A 22954-nucleotide genomic window follows, 5' to 3' on the forward strand; every position below is an offset into this window, starting at 1 on the left:
TTCCTTTCTCTCTAAAGGATGATGCTAAAGCCCGGTTCACTTCTCTTGCTCCTGGATGTGTGAGTAGTCCCCAGGATATGGTCTATTACTTCTGTGAGAAATATTTCCCTGCCCATAAGAAGCAAGCTGCCTTGCAGGAAATATACAACTTTGCTCAACTCCAAGAAGAGAGTCTCCCACAAGCTTAGGGGAGGCTCGTCCAGCTACAGAATGCTTTGCCTGATCACCCTCTTAAGAAGAATGAGATAATTGATATCTTCTATAACGGACTTACCGATGCTTCTAAAGACCACCTAGATAGTTGTGCCGGTTGTGTTTTTAGGGAACGAACTGTAGAACAAGATGAGACTCTACTGAATAACATCTTGATCAACGATAATGCTTGGACTATTCCCGAACCACCTCCTAAGACAACTCCGAAGAAAAGAGGTATTCTATTCCTCGGTCCCGAAGATATGCAAGAAGCCAAGAAATCTATGCAAGAGAAAGGCATTAGATCTGAAGATGTCAAAAATCTACCACCTATCGAAGAGATCCATGGTCTCGATAACCCGATACAGGTAGTGGAAGTAAATTCTCTATGTAGGTTTAATGAGAGTGATATTCCTATTGATAAACCTGCTAGCCTATGCTTTGATGAATTTGACAACTTTGTTGCCAAACAACAGAGTTTCAATGATTATGTTAGCAGACATTTGGAACAAAGTACTCGTATGCTTAGTCATTTAAGTGCTTGTGTAGACAGAAATGTCAATGATATGAAGCTTCTAAATAAACATGGCTCTATGATTACTACTCAGGTAGAACAAGTACTTAAAGCTCAGAATGACCTGCTCAATGAATTAAATGACAACTCTGTCAGAGTCATTACTAGAGGAGGCAAAATGACCCAGGAATCTTTGTATCCTAAAGGTCATACTAAGAGAATTGATCAAGATTCTCAAGGAATTAATGCAGATGCACCCAGTCATCCTAAGGAGAAGAAGAAGGATGATAGAAACTTGCATGTTAGTTCACCAAATATTGTCACACCTGAAGAACTAAATGATATTTCTGTGTCTGATGCAGAAACACAATCTGGTGATGAACATGAACTTGGTGACAATATGGACAACAATGTTCATAATGATGCTCAACCTAGCAATGATAAGGATGTGGAGATTGAACCTACGGTTAATCCTAATAACCCACAACCTAAGAGATACGATAAGAATGACTTCACTGCTAGGAAGCACGGTAAAGAAAGGGAGCCATGGGTTTAGAGACCAATGCCCTTTCCTCCTAAGCCATCCAAGAAAAAGGATGATGAGGATTTTGAGTGCTTTATTGAAATGATAAGACCCGTCTTTCTGCAGATGCGGTTAGTTGATATGCTCAAAATGTCTCTGTATGCCAAGTACATGAAAGATATCGTGACCAATAAACGGAAGATACCAGATCTTGAGATCTCCACCATGCTTGCCAATTACATATTCAAGGGTGGAACTCCAAAGAAACTTGGTGATCCCGGAGTTCCCACTATACCTTGCTCCATTAAAGGAAACTATGTAAGAACTGCCTTATGTGACCTTGGAGCCAGAGTTAGTGTTATGCCTCTCTCTCTTTATCATAGACTTGAGCTGGATAAGTTGACACCCACTAAAATCTCTCTGCAAATGGCCAACAAATCAACTGCTTTCCCTATTGGCATTTGCGAGGATGTGCCTGTTGTGGTTGCTAACACCACCATCTTAACGGACTTTGTTATATTGGATATTCCCGAGGATGACGCCATGGCTGTCATCCTCGGAAGACCCTTTTTAAACACTTCAGGGGCTATTATAGATTGCAACAAAGGCAATGTCACTTTGCATGTCAATGGTAATGAGCATACCATGCACTTTCCGAAGAAACGATATCAAGTACATTGCGTCAATGCTATCGAAAAAACTTCATCGATTCTTATTGGGAGCTTTGAATGCCCTATTCCTCGTGTCAAGATGAAGTATGAATTGCTTGCTGGGGAGATCCATATCCCCATTGAGGTGACTTAGTGGCTATTCGAAAATTCTCCGTTCTCTCTTGCGATTCGAGAAAGTTTTGTCATAAGGATTTGATCAACCCCATTGACGGATTTCTTTCGATGACCATGAAATGGATGAATCAAAGAGTCACTTACCTCTGTTTTAAGCTTTCACTTTCTGTTGCTTAGAAGAAAAATGATAGGTTTAGTTTAGCTTTTCCTGTTTTCTGTTTTAGCGTCCCGGAGAAAAATACCCCGAAAATAAAAGTTCTCCGATGGTCCTGAGAATCTAGTATGATTTTTTCTGGAATATTTGAAAAATACTGGGACGGAGAGCTGGCCTGGGGGCCACCCTAGTGGGCCAGAAGCCCTGTCACCGCGGGCTACCCCCCTGGCTGCGGGGAGCAAGCTTGTGGGGCCCACAGGGCCCACTCCACTTATTCCAGCTCCCATCCTCTTCTTCTTACTCCAGAAAAAATTGTTTCGCAGCTCAAATCCGTGTTCTTGCTCATTTGGCTGTGATTTTCGATCTCCTTGCTCAAAGTATCATTCTCTGAACCGTTTTGGGGAAATTGCTCCTTGGTAAGTGACTCCTCCATTGGTCCAATTAGTTTTTGCTCTAGTGCTTTATCCTTCGCGTATTCTTGCTACCTTGGTGACCCTGTTCTTGAGCCTGAAATGTTGATGTTAGCTGGTCCCAAGTAGTTTTAGCGCGTGATACAGTCTCTAGGCACTAGTAGGAGTAGTTGCTACGAGTTGGGTTAATCCTTATTCACTTTTCTTTCAAAGTCTTTAAAAATTTCAGAATTCTTCAGAGCTAGAAAAGGAAAAAGATGAGGAGGTTCTTGAGAGGATATTCAAGCCGTAACCCCAAGGAGGATGAGAAGAACCTCCCCAAGTACGTGGTTCCTCGAGTCACGGAAGTTCGAGCTTGCGAGTGGCCAAGTGATGAATTTTTACGCGCCACCGGGCTTTATGAAGACTTTTATCACTTGGTGGAGAACGCAGGTCTTACCGCGTTCGTTGAAGATAAGTGCTCACAATACCTCCTCCTCACCAATATTTTCGTTCAAAGCTTCAACTTTTATCCGAGGAAGAATCCTCCCATGGTTGAGTTCATGTTGTACGATATCCCCCAGTGCATGACACTACAGGATTTTTGCAATGCATGCAAATTACCTTATGTTGGGGATATTCATGATCCTTGTCCAGGGGACTTGGAGGATTTCATAGGTACTATTGCTGTTGGAGAGGAGAGAGGAGTGTCTCGCGCTAGAATTGCTAGCATACATTTTCCTGTGCTTCGGTACTTCTCATTATTTGTGGGAAAATGTTTGATTGGCCGTGGGGAGGCTGGATCACTTAGCTCTCCAGACCTTGCTGTTTTGCGCGAAGGCCTTTATAGCACTAAGACTTATAGCCTAGGTGCTATAGTAGCTCAGCGGTTGAACACAAACCGTTCCAAAGGTGTCGTCTATGGAGGTATCTATGCTACTAGTCTTGCTAGACACTTTGAGATACCAATTAGACTTCGCGAGGAAGAAGAAATGCTTCTTCCTGAGAAATATCTGGATTATGGCAGCATGGTTCACCATGATTTTCTGGATAGAGATGCTAGTAGACAGATGATTTATAACCTGGTTTTTATTCAGGGTACTCGAGAGACTATTACTTTGCCTGCTCCTTCTTTGTTCGATCTTCATGCAGGCAGGTACACTATTATGCCTTCAGACATCTACGCATATTGGGCCCTAGCCCAACCACAGGTGCCCGTGCCCGAGCCGCCAGTCGAGTACCAGACGCCAGTTTATCAGTGGGAGGCAGAGGAGCTCACACAGCAGTGGCATCCACAGTCTGCTCTGGAGTATCCCGGAGCTGGTTATTTCCCGCCTTGGGAGTAGACCAAGCTAGGCCAAAAGCCTAAGCTTCGGGGAGTACGTGTTCTCACCGACCTTACATTCATGCTTATGCTTTTACTTTGTTCATCGGTGATCACACTTTGCCACTGTATTATCCATGCTAGTTTATTTTTATTTTCGTTTTCTTGTTTTGTGTCCTTTTGAGAAAACCCAAAAAGATTTTCCTTTCTTCTTTTGCTTGTTGGGAGCTTTCCCATGTAAATACTTTTCTTTTTCTTTGGGTCAAGGTAGAAGATATTGGTTACAATGTTTAGTGGCTCTTGCATGCATACCCGTTTAGCTTTCAAAGAGCCATATTACTTTGTCTTCTCCTTTGTGTTTGCCTGCAGATTCAGCTTAGTCTGTTGCACGAGCACGCTTATTATTGTTCACATCGTTCGATCGTGCAAGTGAAAGGCAATAATGACGATATATGATGAAGTGACTGAGACTAGAAAAGCTGGTATGAACTCTATCTATTTTGTTTTTGTAAATATGACTAGCTTGTCGTCCCAGATTCAACTTTGTTGTGAGAGAACCATGTTTGCAATGACAACTTAGAGATCATAGTTTCTGATGCGATGCTTATTTAGCTAGGAGCTTATAATGGTTTGTCTTGAATGCCAACATAGATTTTGAGATGACTATGATGTAGTATGATAGGATGGTATTCTCCTGTGAATGATTTAAGTGGCTTGACTTGGCGCATGTTCATGCATGTAGTTGAAAAAAAAATCAACATAGCCTCTATGATGTTCGTGTTCATGGTGATTTATATCCTGTGCATGCTTGCACCCCATGTTAGTCAAACTCATTGCATCTTGATGACTGTTGTCACTCTCTAGTTGGTCGCTTCCTAGTCTTTTGCTAGCCTTCATTTGTACTAAGCGGAATACTGCTTGTGCATCCACTTCCATAAACCCAAAAGATTTTCCATGAGAGTCCACCATACCTACCTATGTGCGGTATTTACTTGCCGTTCCAAGTAAATTTGCATCTGCCATTCTCTAAACCTTCAAGAAATAATCTGTTTTGCATGCCCGAACCGCTCATGTGGTGACAGGGGGCTATTGGTATCTTCCATGTTAGGCGTGTTATCCTCGACATGTGTTTATTCACTGTCATTCACGAGAAAGGGGCCGGTAATTGGAATGCCCAGTTCCAGGCTTAAATCGAAAACCTAACTGTAAAACAAGACTCCCCCTGGATTGATGTTAGTATGGATAGTACCCGAGGATTCGGCTAGCCGTGGAGTGTGATTGGTTGGTGGTGGGGGAGTTAAAACTTTACTTTTCTGTTTGGGAACCGCCTATAGCATGAGTAGCATGGAAGATATTGAGAACTCTTGGTCATTGCGTTCACAATGAAAGCATGCCACCCAAAATTATTATCTCTGTTTTCAAAGCTTGAGCTATGGCACCTCTACAAATCAATGCTTCCCTCTGCGAAGGGCCTGCCTATTTATTTTCCTATTGAGTCATCCTCTTCTTATTTAAGCACCAATTAGAGAGCACCTCTGTCATCTTTAGGCTTTGCTTTTGATTGATATTGAGTATGACTATGACTGGATCTTCATTTCTATGAATTACAATGTTTAGTCAGCCCTTGATCTTTGAAAGTGCTTTGCATTTATGTTTTGCGGTCTCAGAAAGAGCTAGCGAGATACCACCTATTCATATTGCTTCATGCTTGTTTTGATTGAATTTTTGGTATCTGAAACTCATTATTATTTGCTCGCTAGCTGATTATGCCATTGATATTAGTTTACCGTCAGACCTTTGTGTCACTTGCTTATGTGGTTAACTTGTGATCTTGCTGAAATTCTGGTTATGAGTTAGACATAGTTGCAACAACAAGATCAAATAGAGTTTGTGAAAGTTTTTCTTTCTCTTTCAGTTTGTCAACTGAGTTGCTTGAGGACAGGCAAGGTTTTAAGCTTGGGGGAGTTTGATACGTCTCCATCGTATCTACTTTTCCGAACTCATTTGCCCTTGTTTTGGGCTCTAATTTGCATGATTTGAATGGAACTAACCCGGACTGACGCTGTTTTCAGAAGAATTGCCATGGTGTTGTTTTTGTGCAGAAATGAAAGTTCTCGGAACGTCCTGAAAATTTACGGAGAATTTTTCTGGAAAATATGAAAAATACCTGCACAAAGATCCACCGGAGGGGATGGGTCAGTGGGCCACAAGCCCTGTTGCCGCGGCCACCCCCTGGCCGCGGCAACCAAGCTTGTGGGGCCCACATGGCTTTGTCGCCCCCAACTCCAGCTCTATAAATTCATTTTCGCCTAGAAAAAAATCAGAAGAGAAGATTTCGTCGCGTTTGCGATACGGAGGCGCCGCCACATCCTGTTCTTCATCTGGAGGACAAATCTGGAGTCTGTTTTGGGCTCCGGAGAGGGGAAATCGTCGCTACCATCATCATCAACCTTCTTCCCTCTCCAATTCCATGAAGCTCTTCATCATTTGTGAGTAATCTATTCGTAGGCTCGTTGGGCGGTGACGAGTAGGATGAGATCTACCATGTAATCGAGTTAGTTTTGACGGGGATTGATCCCTAGTATCCACTATGTTCTGAGATTGATGTTGCTACTACTTTGCCATGCTTAATGCTTGTCACTAGGGCCCGAGTGCCATGATTTCAGATCTGAAATTAGTATGTTGTCACCAATATATGTGTGTTTTAGATCCGATCTTGCAAGTTGTAGTTACCTACTATGTGTTATGACCCGGCAACCCCGGAGTGACAATAACTGGAGCCACTCCCGGTGATGACCATAGTTTGAGGAGTTCATGTGTTCACCAAGTGCTAATGCATTGTTCCGATTCTTTATTAAAAGGAGAATCTTAATATCCTGTAGTATCCTTTTGGACCCCGCTGCCACGGGAGGGATGGACAATAGATGTCATGCAAGTTCTTTTCCCTAACCACGTATGAATACACACGGAATGCATGCCTACATCACATTGACGAACGAGAGCTAGCCACATATCTCTCCGTGTTATAGCTGTTGCATGATGAATATCATCCAAACGAATCACCGACCCATTGCCTACGAGTTCGTCCCACTGCTGCTGTTACTTGTTTTGCTCTGCTGCTCTTACTTGTCTTGCTTTGCTGCTACTACTGTTACTACTGTTGCTGCTGATGTTACTTGCTACTGTTGTTACTTGCTACTGTTGCTACTTGCTACTGTTGTTACTCGTTACACTGCTGCTACCTGCTACAATACTTGTTCACTCGGCGTAGATGGGAAAAGACTATTTCCATCTAAGGGCAACTTCTGGCGCCATTGATACGACAATTAGGAATAGTGTGCCGTCAACAGATCGTTTCTGACACCGTTGTTATCATACTACTTTGCTGCTGATACTTTGCTTGCAGATACTAATCTTTCACGTGTGGTTGAATCTGATACAGCTGCTAATACTCGAGAGTATCCTCTCACCTCCTGTCTGGCGAATCAATAAATTTGGGTCAAATACCCTACCCTCGAAAACTGTCGCGAACCCACATGCTGGTGGGCCATGGCAAGACAATTGCTAATTGTTGAGCAACTGGGAGCATTTCTGGCTCTATTGTCGCGAAGGCATCAAGTCAGGGACTCGTCAACAACATTCTCCTAGTGTCGTTGCCGGGGATTGCTAAGCAGTCACCCCCTCCACGAGGGGCTGGTCGTCGACGTCAGAGGCATCGTCTTCCCCGTCGTCGGCTTCAGCGACATCCAGAGACAAAGGAGCTACAACGCGGGAGAACCTCTTCACCAACGCCTCCACGGGCCCCTTCACCGCCTCCGCTGCGCGGTCGCGGGCCTCAGTAGAGACTGGGAGGATCGTGGAGCCGAGGTCAAATCCCGGCTCGCGAAGATGAAGGTGGCTGAAGACGTGTGTCGCAGCCGTGAAGAAGAGGTCACGACACTCGTTGTCCAAGATCTGGTCCACCTGCATGACGGCGTCCTCCAGCGCCATGGCGAGCTCCATTGCGAGCGCGGCAAAGTCGTCCTCCGGGGTGGCCAAAGGCCTGTCGAACCCGTCCCGGCAAAGGGAGCGGAGCGCCGTGCGAAGCTTGAGCTCAACTTCACGGAAGCAGGCGAGCTCCGCGACCCTATTGTTCTTGGCTGTGGCGAGGGCTTCCCCTTGGGCATCAAGGAGGGCCTCCCTCGAGGCGGCCTACTTCTCCTTCTCTTCCAAGCGCACCTGCTTCGTGCCTAGGCGATTCGCCTCCTCGGACAGCCTCTCTTCTCGTGTGGTAAGCTTGGCGTCGCAGGCCTCAAGCCCTCCTCCTACAGGCGGCGTTGCTCGGCTAGCTTGGCATGTTCCCCTTGGAGGGCGTGCAGGCGGGACTCCACCTCTGCGCAATGTCTGGCAGCCGCCTTGGCTTCCTTCAGCACCTCGTCATGCGCAGTACGGCCGGCCTTGGCCTCCCTCTCGCCCTTCCCCATCTTGATTGCGACCTTGCCCAGGGAAGTGAAGGCCGCGTTCAGGACGCCCTGGGTGAATACCGAGGTCCTCTGGAACTCCTCCTGAAGAGCCTCCAAAGTTGTCGCGGGTGGTACCATCGGAGAGGCAGCGTCATGAGGAATAGGGAGCTCGGAAGGCTGCCCGGAGGTCGCAAGCATTGGCGCATTAGCAGACTGAGGGCCCCCCGGAGCCTTCCCCTCGGGCAACGACGTCACCACGACCGCCTCAGGGCGCTTCAGGGGCTTGGGGGTGTGATGATCAAGGCTTGTGAGGTCGCCTTGCGAGCGTCCCCCTCTCCATCGGCTGGCGGCAATGCGTTGGAGAGAGCTAACGGTGCATCAGGAGTCACCTTTGGCTTGACGCCCGTCTTCTTCCTCTTCACCCTCGGCGAGACGACGTACCTGGACATCAGGCAAAATAGGGAATCAGCCAAGCACAGGCTTCGGACGCGCATAGCATGCCAAGACAAATGACTCACTCTTTGGGGTCAATCCACCTCTTCCTCTTCGCCTTCCCCGCGCCGGCGAGAGCATCAGGACACCCCACGGAGGGGGGCAACCCGGCGCCTCAGGTTTTCCACCAGCAGAGGCAGGGTGCGCCAAGGATGACCCAGCCTTGCACTTCTGCGGGGCGGGCACGAACGCAGACCGCGTAGCGTGCGGGGTCGACGCGGGTCCCCTCGAGGTCCTGGTCGGGCGTGAGGGGACCCCCACAGAGACCTCACCGACGGCATTATCATCTGCAAGCTCGCACACAAGGGCGGCCTGTGAAGAGAGAGGCGCGCTCGCCGGGCAGTCGTCGACGGTCTTCTCCGAATCACCCTCACCGGAGGTATCGCCTGATGACGCGTCTACCGGACCAGAGCCTCGGCCGGGAGAAGCCCCCGCTCATCGAAGGCAGGCATCCCGACGATCACATCGGCCCGGTCGTCAAGACGCTACAGCGGACCTAGAGCCTCACACAGGTCACCAGTGTTGCCTCCCAGCAAGATCGCCATGACCCTGCCCAACTCCTCGGTGGGGAGGTCCAGGGACCAGAGTCCGAGCTCATCGTCACCAGCATGGTTGTCCCATAGAGGCCTGGCGTGGGCCTGAAGCAACGCCAGGTGCTGCGCCAAGAACTCCTTCAATATCATCCCACCGGTCAGATTCTTGGCGTTGATGTCACATGAGAAGTGCTCCAGGACGGGCCCGGCCCGAGGGTCGGAGAGCTTCGCCGAGCTCCACATGGAAGTCTTCTCCGGCAGCCCCTTCGGCTCCTCCAGATGAGGGTTGGTGTCCTTGAGGCTCATAAGAACCCAACGTTGCCTGAAGTTTTCCACCTTCTTCCCGGCCTACAGGAGAAGGTTGTCGCTCTGGGCCGCCTCGAAGGAAACTCATGCCGACGAATGGGCATCGTCATGCAGTCGAAGGCTGAAGAAATGGCGGAAGAGGGCCACTGAAGGCCGCACGCCTACGAAAGCCTCACAGTAGAAAGCGAAGAAGGACAGGAGCAAGATAGAGTTGTGCTGGAGGTGAAGGGCTTGGATCCCGTAGTGGGTCAAGATGGCGGTGAAGAACGAGGAGAAGGGCGGCACCAGCCCGGCGTAGACGCGGTGGAGGAAGAAGGGGTACACCGCCTTCGACGAGGGCCGCTCCTCTATGGTTCCAGGACAGACCGGGGTCCGCCCGTGCTCGCTGGACTCGGACACAGTCCATGGGAGCACAGAGACGAGATCCACGTCCTTGGAAAGGACGCACTCCAAGAGCGGAGGAGCTGGGGCTGGACCTTGCGCCTCTGGCTTCTGCTTGCCGGCGGGCGCCATCTTTGGACTGGCGAGGGAGGGTCGCGGCGCTAGATCGGCGGATGCCAGTTGGAGTCAAAGATTAAGGAGGGAGAGCGAGTGTGGGATAAGGAAAGCAATAATACACCGACGCAACAAGTCATGCTCCTAATAACTCGGGCTGAGACAAAAGGCAAGGAAGACCCAACACCAGCCGCGTGATGCGCACCGGCCTGGCCCACATGCATTTAGGGCCCGTGGCGCCTCAGGACGCTTCGCGAGGCTTCGCCGAGAAGCCAACATCAGCGCACCATGGGCCTGGGGGCTATTGTCGGCATTCTGGGAATGGGGTACCCAGACCTGCCTGCCTGTGCCCCAGGGCTGGCCCACTTCATCACGCAAACCAACGGGCTCGGCACCACTCGAGGCAAGGCCCTCGTGAGGGACCAAGCCTCACTAGGAGGAACGACATCAAGACCCTTTGGGGGCCTCCTCAGGACCCCTCCGGAGTGGAGGATATTCCGAGGCAAGGCCCGGCCTCAGGAGTCAAGGGTGACGCAAGGGAAGGACAGGCGAGCAGCACACAGCAGGGCTGAACATTTTCCCCTTTAGTGCAAAGTGGGGCAGGGACGTATCGAGGTTCCAAACGCATCTTCCAAAGGTTTCCCTTCTAGTCCAACAAGGCCGTCGCCGCCCGCCAGCAGGACAGACGTCATCCCCGGGCCCGTCCCTGCAGCGCGGGCAACCACTTTGCAGGCGAAGACCAGTTTTGGCAGGGGAGCATGTTCCCTTGTTCCCCTTCAAAATTAGCCATTGTGGGATCTGATGCCAACTGTTCTTCCCCTTTGCAACGGCACCAGAAGAATGCTCCTAGCACTCTCCGACAATCGAAACTAGAAGAATGTTGTTGACGGCCCACAAGCGCATGGGATCATAGCAGTTTTTGAGGGTAGAGTATTCGACCCAAATTTGTTGATACGCCTATAGGAGGTGAGAGGATACTCTCAAGTATTAGCAGCTGAATATGTCAGATTCAACCACACCTGAAATATTAGTATCTGCAAGCAAAGTATCAGTAGAAAAGTAGTATGATAACAACGGTGTCAGAAACGATCTATTGACAGCAGACTATTCCTAACGATTCTATCAATGGCGCCAAGTTGCCTCGTTGACGGAAATTGTCAGTTCCCGTCAACGACCAGCGTACCAAAATTGTAGCAGGTAGCAGCAGTGTAACGAGCAATAGCAGCGGCAAGGAAAAGCAGTAGTGACAGCAGTAGCAAGTAGCAACAGTAGCAAGCGACAGTAGTAGCAACAGTAGCAACAAAGGAAGACAAGTAACATCAGTAGTAACAGCAGTGGAGCAAGACAAGTAACAGTAGCAGCAACAGTGGGACAAACTCATAGGCAATGGGTTGGGAATTTGTTTGGATGATATTCATCATGCAACAATTATAACACGGAGAGATATGTGGCTAGCTCCCGTTCGTCATTGTGATGTAGGCATGCATTCCGTGTGTCGTCATACGTGCTTAGGGAAAAGAACTTGCATGACATCTATTGTCCATCCCTCCCGTGGCAGCGGGGTCCAAAAGGAAACTACAGGATATTAAGGTTCTCCTTTTAATAAAGAACTGAACCAACCGGGAGTGATTAATATTAGCACTTGTTGAACACATGAACTCCTCAAACTATGGTCATCACCGGGAGTGGTTCCGGTTATTGTCACTCCGGGGTTGCCGGATCATAACACATAGTAAGTAAATACAACTTGCAAGATTGGATCTAAAACACACATATATTGGTGACAATATAATAATTTCAGATCTGAAATCATGGCACTCAGGCCCTAGTGACAAGCATTAAGCATGGCAAAGTAGTAGAAACATCAATCTCAGAACATAGTGGATACTAGGGATCAATCCCCATCAAAACTAACTCTATTACATGATAGATCTCATCCTACTCATCACCGCCCAGCGAGCCTACGAATAGATTACTCACGAACGAAGAAGAGCTTCATGGAATTGGAGAGGGAAGAAGGTTGATGATGACGATGGCGACGATTTCCCCTCTCCAGAGCCCAAGACGGACTCCAGATCTGCCCTCCATATGAAGAACAGGTGGTGGCGGTGGCTCCGAATCGTAAACGCGACGAAAACTTCTCTTTTTATTTTTTCTGGGACGAAAGTGAACTTATAGACCTGAGGTTGGGGGCGACAGAGCCGTGTGGGCCCCACAAGCCTGCCCACCGCCACCAGGGGGGGTGGTGGCGGAGCGAGGGCTTGTGGCCCACTGGCCCACCCCCTCACGTGGAACTTGGCGGAGATATTTTTCTTATTTTCCAAAACCGCTCCCCGTAGATTTTCAGGATGTTTGGAGAACTTTGATTTCTGCACAAAAATAACACCAAGGCAATTCTGCTGAAAACATCGTCAGTCCAGGTTAGTTCCATTCAAATCATGCAAATTAGAGTCCAAAACAAGGGCAAAAGAGTTCGGAACAGTAGATACGATGGAGACGTATCAGGATCCCTTCCCGCCTAAACGATAAGGGAAGAGGACCGAGGCCACCACTATATATAGAGGATAGGTAGCTTCATAGAGGGGGATCCAATCAAAACCATTCATTCGCCCATTAGCACCAGGCAAAGTCACCCAGCCTCCGAAGGCGCCCAAGTACTGTACTAGTTCATCCATGATGTCCGACAAGCGTATAGGATCGCAACAGTTTTCAAGGGTAGAGTATTCAACCCAAATTTATTGATTTGACTCAAGGGGAAGCGAAAGAATATTCTCAAGTATTAGTAGTTGAGTTGTCAATTCAACCACACCTGAAAGATTAGTGTCTGCAAGCAAAGTATCAGTAGCAAGGTAGTATGATAGCAACGGTGCCAGAAAAGCCTTGGTTGACTGGATTGTCAGTACCGCTTACCTAGCTTCGGCAATGGCGCCAGCAAAGTCTTGCAACAAGTAATGGCAGGGTAGCAAGGAATAGTAGTAGCAGCAGCAAAGTAACAAGTAACAACAGTAGCAACAGCAGCAACAAAGTAACAAGTAACAACAATAGTGACAGCAACAGCAAAGTGGCCCAATCCCTCTTGTAGCAAGGGACAAGCCTAGTCAAAGTAACATAGCGAGGACCGGTAGTAAAAGACTCGTAGGCAGTGGATTGGTGATGGATGAGTGTGACGGATGTGATTCATCATGTAACAGCTATAACACGGTGAGATATGTGGCTAGCTCCCGTTCGTCGATCTAATGTAGGCATGTATTCCGTATGTAGTCATACGTGCTTAGGGAAAAGAACTTGCGTGACATCTATTGTCCATCCCTCCCGTGGCAGCGGAGTCCTAATGGAAACTACGGGATATTAAGGTTCTCCTTTTAATAAAGAACCGGACCAACGCATTAACACGCGGTGAATACATGAACTCCTCATACTATGGTCATCTCCGGGAGTGGTTCCGACTATTGTCACTCCGGGGTTGCCGGGTCATAACACATAGTAGGTGACTACAACTTGCAAGATAGGATCTAAAACACACATATATTGGCGACAACATAATAGGTTCAGATCTGAAATCATGGCACTCGGGCCCTAGTGACAAGCATTAAGCATAGCCAAGTAGTAGCAACATCAATCTAGAACATAGTGGATACTAGGGATCAATCCCCGTCAAGAACTAACTCGATTACATGATAGATCTCATCCAACTCATCACCGTCCAGCAAGCCTACGATGAGATTACTCACACACGGTGAAGAGCATCATGGAATTGTCGATGGAGAAAGGTTGATGATGACGATGGCGACGATTTCCCCTCTCCGGAGCCCGAAACGGAATCCAGATCTGCCCTCGAGATGAAGAACAGGATGTGGCGGCGCCTCTGTATCGCAAAATGCGATGAAACCTTCTCTCTGATTTTTTTCCAAACGAAACAGAAGATATAGGACTGAGATTGGGGGCGGTGGTGCCACGTGGGCCCCACAAGCCCTCATGGCACGGCCATAGGGGGTGGCCGCGACCCAGGGGCTTGTGGCCCACTGGCACGCCCCCTCACGTGGATCTTTGTGCAGGTATTTTTCTTTTATTCCAGAAAAAATCTCCGTAAATTTTCAGGACGTTCCGAGAACTTCTATTTTTGCACAAAAACAACACCATGGCAATTGTGGTGAAAACAGCGTCAGTCCGGGTTAGTTCCATTCAAATCATGCAAATTAGAGTCCAAAACAAGGGCAAAAGAGTTCGGAGAAGTAGATACGACGGAGACGTATCAATCCACCAACCTCCACGAGAGGAAATCCACCAAAGCAGAAGTAGGGTTTTACGCTTCACGACGGCCCGAACCTGGGTAGACCGTTGTGTTCTATGTTTCCCTCACCATCGTGTGAGTTTCCTGCCATCCCAAGCGAGTAGCGAGCTAGGTGAGGCGAACCAGTGAGAGATATTCGTACACGCCCGTGAGTTCGAATCTTTAGGGTTTTGCAGAGCCTGATATCCGACAACTATCCCATCCGGTTTGATGTCTACGAGCCGAACTAAGACCTGCTTATCAACCTCCTTGAGAGCAGCTAAAGTTGAGGGCCTCGTTGTGCGAAATATGGAAGCCACCGAAGACTTGGTGTGTACTTCAAGGATTGATGTTGTATTCAGCATGTTTATCTGTAGTTGGGAACCAATCTTCTATGTAAACCTAGGTACCCTTAGCATCTATATAAGCCAAGGGCCTGGGTCAGTAGAGATACACATACATACCTTTGGGTTTAGAGCAAAATCATACGATTTTGAGATAGATGTCATTGTATTGAGTACTCCCTCACATCAATATAATCAGATAAGGACGTAGGATTTTACCTCCTCGAAAGGGCCTGAACCTTGGTAAAACGTCATCTCCCTTGTATCCCATTAACCATTGATCATATATCCATAGCTCGGGACCGCATACCCGAGATCAACTTGATTTAGCACCAACATTGGGGTCCCACCACCTTCCTAGTATTGTCTCCCTCATGATCCATCACTTCATTGGGATGATGTCCTCTCCTCCTCAACAATAGTGACAACATGCGTGCCTCGATTATGTGTTCTTGACTTTTCAGTCTAGTGGACCGTCATAAGTACCAACACAATGCAAGACTTAATGAGAATTGAAATTGCGAATTGCTATGATATGAACATAGCAATGTCCAATTCTAACTGCCACTGATTAATGCAACATGGCTATGATCAATGCAATAGTGCCTAGATCATACTAGATCATAGCAATGTACAATTCTAGCTACCACTGGTCACTGCACCATAGCTATGATAAGTGCAGTAGTGCGTTGATTATACCAATGTTGGACAAATCATGCTAGTTGTAGTCAGACATTGCTATGATCTGATCATAGCAATGCCCAACTGCAACTGCCATGATCAGTGGCGCTTACAATTAGGCATTGATATGATCAATGCATCATAATAGTGCCTTAAATAGCATTGTGATCATAGCAAGAGTATAACTACAAATCTTGCAATGCAAGAATAACCTAACAACCTATCCAAGCAATCTTGCAAGAGCACAACTAAAAATCTACTCCCTGTGTCCCATAATATACGAGCATTTTTTACACTACTTTTATATTGCGGGATGTAGGAAGTAGGAAGTAGTCACCATTCATCTACCTATTAATCACTCTCTAAGCACAATAACATGGATGAAATCTATTTGATTTGAATTGATTGGGTTTGAATTGAATCAGACGAAAAACCCTAACGGTGCATGCCTACAAGGAATAAAGGTTGCTTAGCTCCAGCATCACAGTGCTTACTATTGAAGTGACGCCCCCCATGGACCATACCCTGACAGGAACAATGGTCTGCCTGACACAGATGACCAGGCCAGCCAATCCAAGGGATTTCACCATAACCTGATTGCTTCTCATGCCATCCATGATGTAGGAAATGGGCACCACCATTGATGCCCTAGTCACCCCCTTGGCCTGGCCCAGAGCAATAGGAGAAAACCCTCACTCGGGGTAACCCCTTCCCAATTGTGCAGGGCCAAAGGGGTTCCCACATATGCTATTGTCGCAACCGATGTGCTTACATCCACAATCACATCAGCCAACATGAACACCAACGATGGGTCAATCATGACCGAAGGAAGGTCCTAAGACGACACATGTATGAGAACCCTTCGATGAAAATGTGTGATGCACTAATCGCAGACGGTATAGTTCTATCACCGTTGCCAATGAAATGAACTGTGCAATGGATGATCCATCAACTAGAATTCAGATAATAGGTGTGTGTGTGCGATGCAAGGAAAACAACTAGTATTTACAAACTCTTTGTGATGAGGAGAAATGATACAAATGATTAAAAATACTCAGATGTGTGTGATGTACGCCATACAGTTCACACAATAGAAATGTTTGCGAAGATCCAATGTAACGCATGCGGTTACGCAAATCCGAATGTGTGCAATATATGACATGCATGACACTCAGATGCATTGTTTGCGCTAACCTGGAAGAACACAAACGGTTTGGCATGACAAGGTTTGTGTGGGAGTCTGCAAACAAGCCGGTAATGAGGACTATGTGTTATAATTCTGGACAACACATATGGTTTGTTGTTCTGAATTGTGTGGTTGAGAGGGCACATAGTTGAAGAAACAAACTGTGCGTGATAATGTGAATGATCACAGTCGAATATGTATTCTTAACCGTTTGCGGTGATATCGACATGGGTATCAGAATTCAAATGTAAATATGAGCCAAATTCAACAATGATGTACAATCTGATTTACTTCTTATTCTTCTTGTTGTTGTTGGATGGCCTCAAAACATTGACTTGGCTTGGATGCTTCTTGCCGCGGACCGCTGGATTTTCATCTCCATCATCATCATCATTGCCATTGCGGATGTTCTCTTCGTCCACCTCCTTGTTTGGCCACCCCCTCCTTATCATCATTGTCAATGTCCTCGTCGACGTACTCGTCGTCATCCTCCTTGTTAGACCATTCCTCCTCCTCATCACCGTCATTGTCTTCCTCGTCCCTCGGTGGCTCCTCACCCGTCTGGTCATCATCCGACGACTCGGGCATAGGTGTTCCTTCCATGAACCGAAGAAAATAGAGGTCTGGGCTTGACGCCGGACTAATGGAAGATGAGCATGATGATCCCGAGGTTGACCCAGATTGGATGCCAGACTGGCGGAACCGTCGTCCTCGGTGTTGCCTGACATGGTTGTGCTATGTAAACAAATGACGATAAAGCAAGTTCGTAGAGTGTGAATAAGTTTGTAGCACGGCCTGTCAGGATGACGAATATGGGTGTGACTAAGGTGTGGTACGAAGAAAATAGGAATGACAATTGAAGCTGGGGAATGACGGATTATATTGGTGCCTTGGCAAGCGGATATAATTCCAACATAATCAACCACAATTATGAGTACCCCGTCGCTCTAAATTCCCATTATTGTGCATTTCTCGATGTGATAATTACACACACGGGTTGGATCACCCAAATGTGTGCAGTATGCCAATTGTTTCACATGGTACATTTTAGAAATCCGCATGGTTTGTTGATGCTTTGTTTAACTATGTGCATGCTTATATGAAATTTAACATGGGTGAAACAAGCATTTAACATAGGATAGTTGGTAAGCAATAGATGAGATCTGCTTATTGACGTAGCCTGTAATAATATGGCAAAACACCTAATCATCATTGCAAACAACACATAGAATATGGATAATGCGACAACTACAACTACACATGCCAGTTCCTTCTTGTCACTTGCTTTCATCTATTGCCTACGATTGATTCTTTGTTGCTTCATCGTACTGATTGTACAGTCCACATTAGTTAGTTTCTTCTTCAGCTTTATGTTATCCCTTGCAAGCTTGGTGATAACACTTTGAGCCCTGCCATGCCATTCATCATACAACCAATTAACAAAAGCACAAGCCTCATATTCTTGCGAATGTTAAAGAATCAGGATCAGTGGGGGCATTACCTAAACTTAAATGATAAACTTAGCACAAAACTCTAAGGGGAAACAGAGAAACCGCATGCCAATGTCAAATCCCTCTAGCATACACATCGAGTGTGAGTGTGTCCGTGCACACAACTGAGGTGTTGGTACTTCTTGGTGGTGCAAAACTCGGAATCAAACTCATGTTGTGGGAGTCTGTCAGAGTGATAGTCTTGATCCAACATTTGATTGCTTTCCTAAGAGAGGGGTGGGTGTCCAATTCAGGATGAATTGAGTGAGCTTCTTTTTTTGGACATGCTAAAAAGATGAGGAATGACTGGGACCTGACAAGACAATTCAGATCCGTAGTACTCCGGCCTCGTGATGATCTTAGGCAAGTGCACAATGGTGACTGCCGTCGTGGTGGCGCCACCAATTGCACTGCCAAGAGCGACTGTACGAACCGGAGCAACCGCACTAAAGCACGCAACGTCACTTGTCCGCATTCCCCCAATGTGTGCGTCATGCTAGTGAATTTGGTGGCTACAGATTTGGACGCTATTTATGGATTTTGGGAAGATGGGGAAACTATGGGGACCTGATAATAGTTGGGAACTATTTATTGCACTATGTTTTATATGGCACACAATTTACAAAACAAATAGTGTGAGATGGCAACGTGCGTGATACATGGTTTCCGTAATTTACCGTTTGTGATATGCTACCCAGTACACATGGGGCGGTAAAGAACCGCTCTATGGACCCCCCCAAACAACCACTATGCTAATAGAGATGGGGGCAGCAATCGAGGTAGCGGCTACCAGATAGGATGTCAATACCCAGAAGATCGATGATGTCTGCATTATAGGAAGTCCATCCTAGGTCAGTCAGTGGTGGCTGGGTGATAGGAGGTGAATCCTCGATCGACTGCAGGAGATATAGTAGGAGCACAATTCTCGTGGTCGGCTCTGGCGTGATTGGAGCACGTCTCTTTTGGTCATCCCCGGCCGTTCAACGCCAAGAGATATAGGAAATCCATCCTTGGTCGGTCGGCGATTGTGGCTAATTAATTATGGTATTGTTTTTGTTGAGTGGCCTAGTTAAGGTATTAAATTCATTTAGGGGTCATCACACGATTGGTTAACATTATGGAATGCCCCCCACAAATTTTGAAATTAAAACCTTGTGATTTATTCACGCATCTTTGTGCATCCATTAATCCATATATTCATGTTTTTTGAATTACCCCTCACATGTGCAGATGGAACAATCTGAATGGTGGGGATTAGACAAGCTCAAGGTATGTGGACGACACAAAGGTTCATGGCTTTCGCTGAACAAACAAATAGGAGAATTGGCGGAGAAGATTATATCATGTGTCCATGCAAGGATTGTACCAATATGGTGTCACATCCAATTGGTGAGATCGATATAAGAGGGGATTCATGTTGGATACACAAGATGGACTAGACACGGTGAAGAGCCGATTATGGATGAAGGCAATAACCTACATATCAGCGAGGTGCCAAACCCCGATCAGAGTCGCATGTGTGTTTAATTTAAACTCGGGGCTGCGACTTCAAGCTATAGATGGAATATTGGCATGATACTCCCGACTCCCCCAAATAAAAACCCAGAGTGTGAGGCAGACAACTCCAACCTTCATGCTATGCCAGATTTTGCTGCTATGATTGCAGATTTCCAGGGCCAAGAAGAATATTTACCGTGTACAAGGGGTTGCCAACCATTCATGCGACCTCCAAGAAAGATCTGTATCCAGGTTGCAAAAAGAAATATTCGAAGTTGAGTGTCACATTGGTGCCTCTCACATTTAAAGTAGAAAGGAATCTATCAAATAAGGCCTTCATGGAGTTGTTGAGTCTTTTCAAAGACATTCTTCCAGAAGATATTGTGCTCCCCAAAAGCACCAACAAAGCGAAGAAAGTTGTTTGTCCATTGGTACTTGAAGTCCATAAGATACATGCTTGTGTGAATGATTGTATGTTGTACAACAATGACAACAAAGATTTGTGTTCAGTAGCATATGCAAGTATGCATGATAACAGGGGAGGAGAGCAAAGGACAAGTACAAAACGAATGACGAGATCAAGAGAGGAATACCATTTAAGGTTGCTTGGTACTTGCCTATAATTGCAAGGTTGAAGCGTTTGTTTGCAAACCCTAGAGAGGCAAACATGTCGTGGTGGCATCATGATGAGAAAACTGTAGATAAATATATGAGGCACCGGAAAGATGGGGCTTAGTGGGATCAATTCAAGGCCAAGTTTAAAGATTTTGCAAATGATCCCAGAAATTTATGGCTAGGGGGTGTACTGATGGATTTAATCAATTTGGCTATATGAGCACCCAACACAACACTTGGCCGGTGCTTCTATGCATATATAACTTTCCTTCTTGATTGTGTATGAAGAAAAAATACATCATGATGTTGATGATTATCGAAGGCCCAAAGCAACCTGGAAATGATATCGACATTTACTTCCAACTATTGGTAGAAGAACCGCTGACATTATAGGAGCCTGGTGTAAAATATTATGATGGTTACGCCAAGGAGTTTTTATGGCTACATGCATTGCTGCTCGCCACCACTCAAGATATGCCGGTGTCAGGCAACACTTTGGGACATAGAACAAAGGGCTAGTAGGATGTGTCACATGCATGGATACAACAACGAGTATGTTTCTTTCCAAGTCATGCAAAACCATGTATTTGCGTCATCGTAGGTTCTTAAGGAGAGATCACCCTTACCGAAATATGAAAGTTAAACTTCATGGTACGATAGAGGAAGCAATGGGCCCAATATCCTATGATGGGAAACAAGTCCATAGCATGGTTAAAAAGATTAAAGTTGTCCTTGGAAATGGATCTGGTTTGACTTAAAAACACCCAAGGACCAAGTGTTTAAGAAGAAATTAGTGTTATGGGAATTACCTTACTAGGAGTTCCTAAGTGTATGTCACTACATTAATGTCATGCACGTATAGAAGAATGTGTGTGAAAGCATCCTTGGTACTCTACCCAAGAATAAAGGCAAAAGAAAGGATGGTGATGGTGCACGATCAATATTCTTGGTGATCAACCAGAACACATGAATGGAGTAAAAGAGTTCTTTGACTTTTTGTTGTCAGTTAAGCCACCCTCTTCATACTCCGCAAAAATCAAAAGTCTCATGGATGACAACTTTGCTAAAAGGAAGTTGTCTCACATGGAGTCACATGATTGCCACGTAATATTGACACTAATCCTCGTGGTGGCCGTAAGGAATATTATGGACACAAAAATAAGAAACACACTGATTGATCTGTGTGATTTCTTCAATAAACTATGGCACAAGGTGGTAGATATTGAAGAGATGGATCGTATGCAAGCTGATATTGCAAGAATAATGTCAAACTTAGAGATGTTCTTCCCACCATCATTCTTTGATGTCATGGCCCATCTCACTGTGCACCTTGTCGATGAGATAAAGTATTATGGTCATATGTTTGTTTGCAACATGTATCCCTTTGAGCGGTACATGCGAATATTGAAGCGCTATTGTCGGAACCAATGTCATCCCGAAGCAAGCATCCTACAAGGTTATACCGCGGAGGAGGTGGTTGAGTTTTCCACCAAATACATGAAACATAGACCTATAGGTGTGCCTCTCTCTTGGCATGATGGATGGCTGGCTGGTAAGATGATCTTTGATGGCATGGAGGGGTTAGTGCACCTAGAGAATTGGTCGATCAAGCCCACTTGACAGTACTGCTTAACAACTCGATACTCGACGCTTATGCTACAGAACACGTTGAGAAACAACGAAGCAACTTACCCAATGTGCTTTTACAAGGTGTCGAGACAAATGCACACAACAAGGACTATGTAAGATGGTTGATGCCTCGTTTGGCATGCGGATCCGATAATGACCTTGCAACATAGTTGGCACAAAATCCATCACCCATGATTATGAAGTACCAAGCGTACGACATAAATGGCAACACGTTGACATTGAGGAACGTGATGGCAAGAACTCATATCAGAACAACTCTGTTCGAATAGAATGCCTTACTGTAGACAAAGGTGATAAAGAGGTATACTGTGGAACCATCAAAGAGATTTGGTAACTGGATTATGTGCAATTTAAGGTGGCATTATTCAAGTGTAGATGGGTCCCTGTTGGTAGCGTAAATGTTGATGCTTACATGAAGACATATGTTGACTGCAGAAATATGGCATATCACAAGGACCCATTTACTCTTGCGAGTGATGCTAACCACATTTTCTATGTGCAAGACTCCTTGCATAATAATTGCCATCTAGTGATTTATGGGAAGAGGAGGGTACTAGGCGTCGAGAATGTTGGTGATGAGGAGGAGTTTAATCAATATGATGAGTTGCCACGCGAGGGGCCAACTTCCAAAATGGAGGAGAAGCATAAAATCATCAGAAAACCTAAGTTAATTTGGGGGTCAACTTAATGATCGCCATCATCCCATGTACATGGGAATTAAGTAAAAAAACAAATCATTATGTCTATTGTACTGAATTGTCGCCTGGTCATTCTATTAGAAGTTTCACATGTACTGTATTGTCAGGTATGTTTGACCTTTTGTTGATATATACTAATATCTTTTCAACCCTAGCAATGAATTTGAACAATTTATGGTTATATATCCTAGAGCTAGAACGCTCAATTCATCTCACTTCGGTATGTATGAACTGAACATGTGCAATCTGGTTTACCAATCGCACATGATTCATTCATTAAAGTTGTGTGCCTACCAAACCATGGTCGATGACCCCTAGTGCGTGCAACGTGAGTCATGCATTATGAGTGGGGAAAACCCAAGCAACACGGATCA

The sequence above is a fragment of the Hordeum vulgare genome, chromosome 2H, assembly GCF_904849725.1.
Source record: "Hordeum vulgare subsp. vulgare chromosome 2H, MorexV3_pseudomolecules_assembly, whole genome shotgun sequence".
Classification (NCBI taxonomy): domain Eukaryota; kingdom Viridiplantae; phylum Streptophyta; class Magnoliopsida; order Poales; family Poaceae; genus Hordeum; species Hordeum vulgare.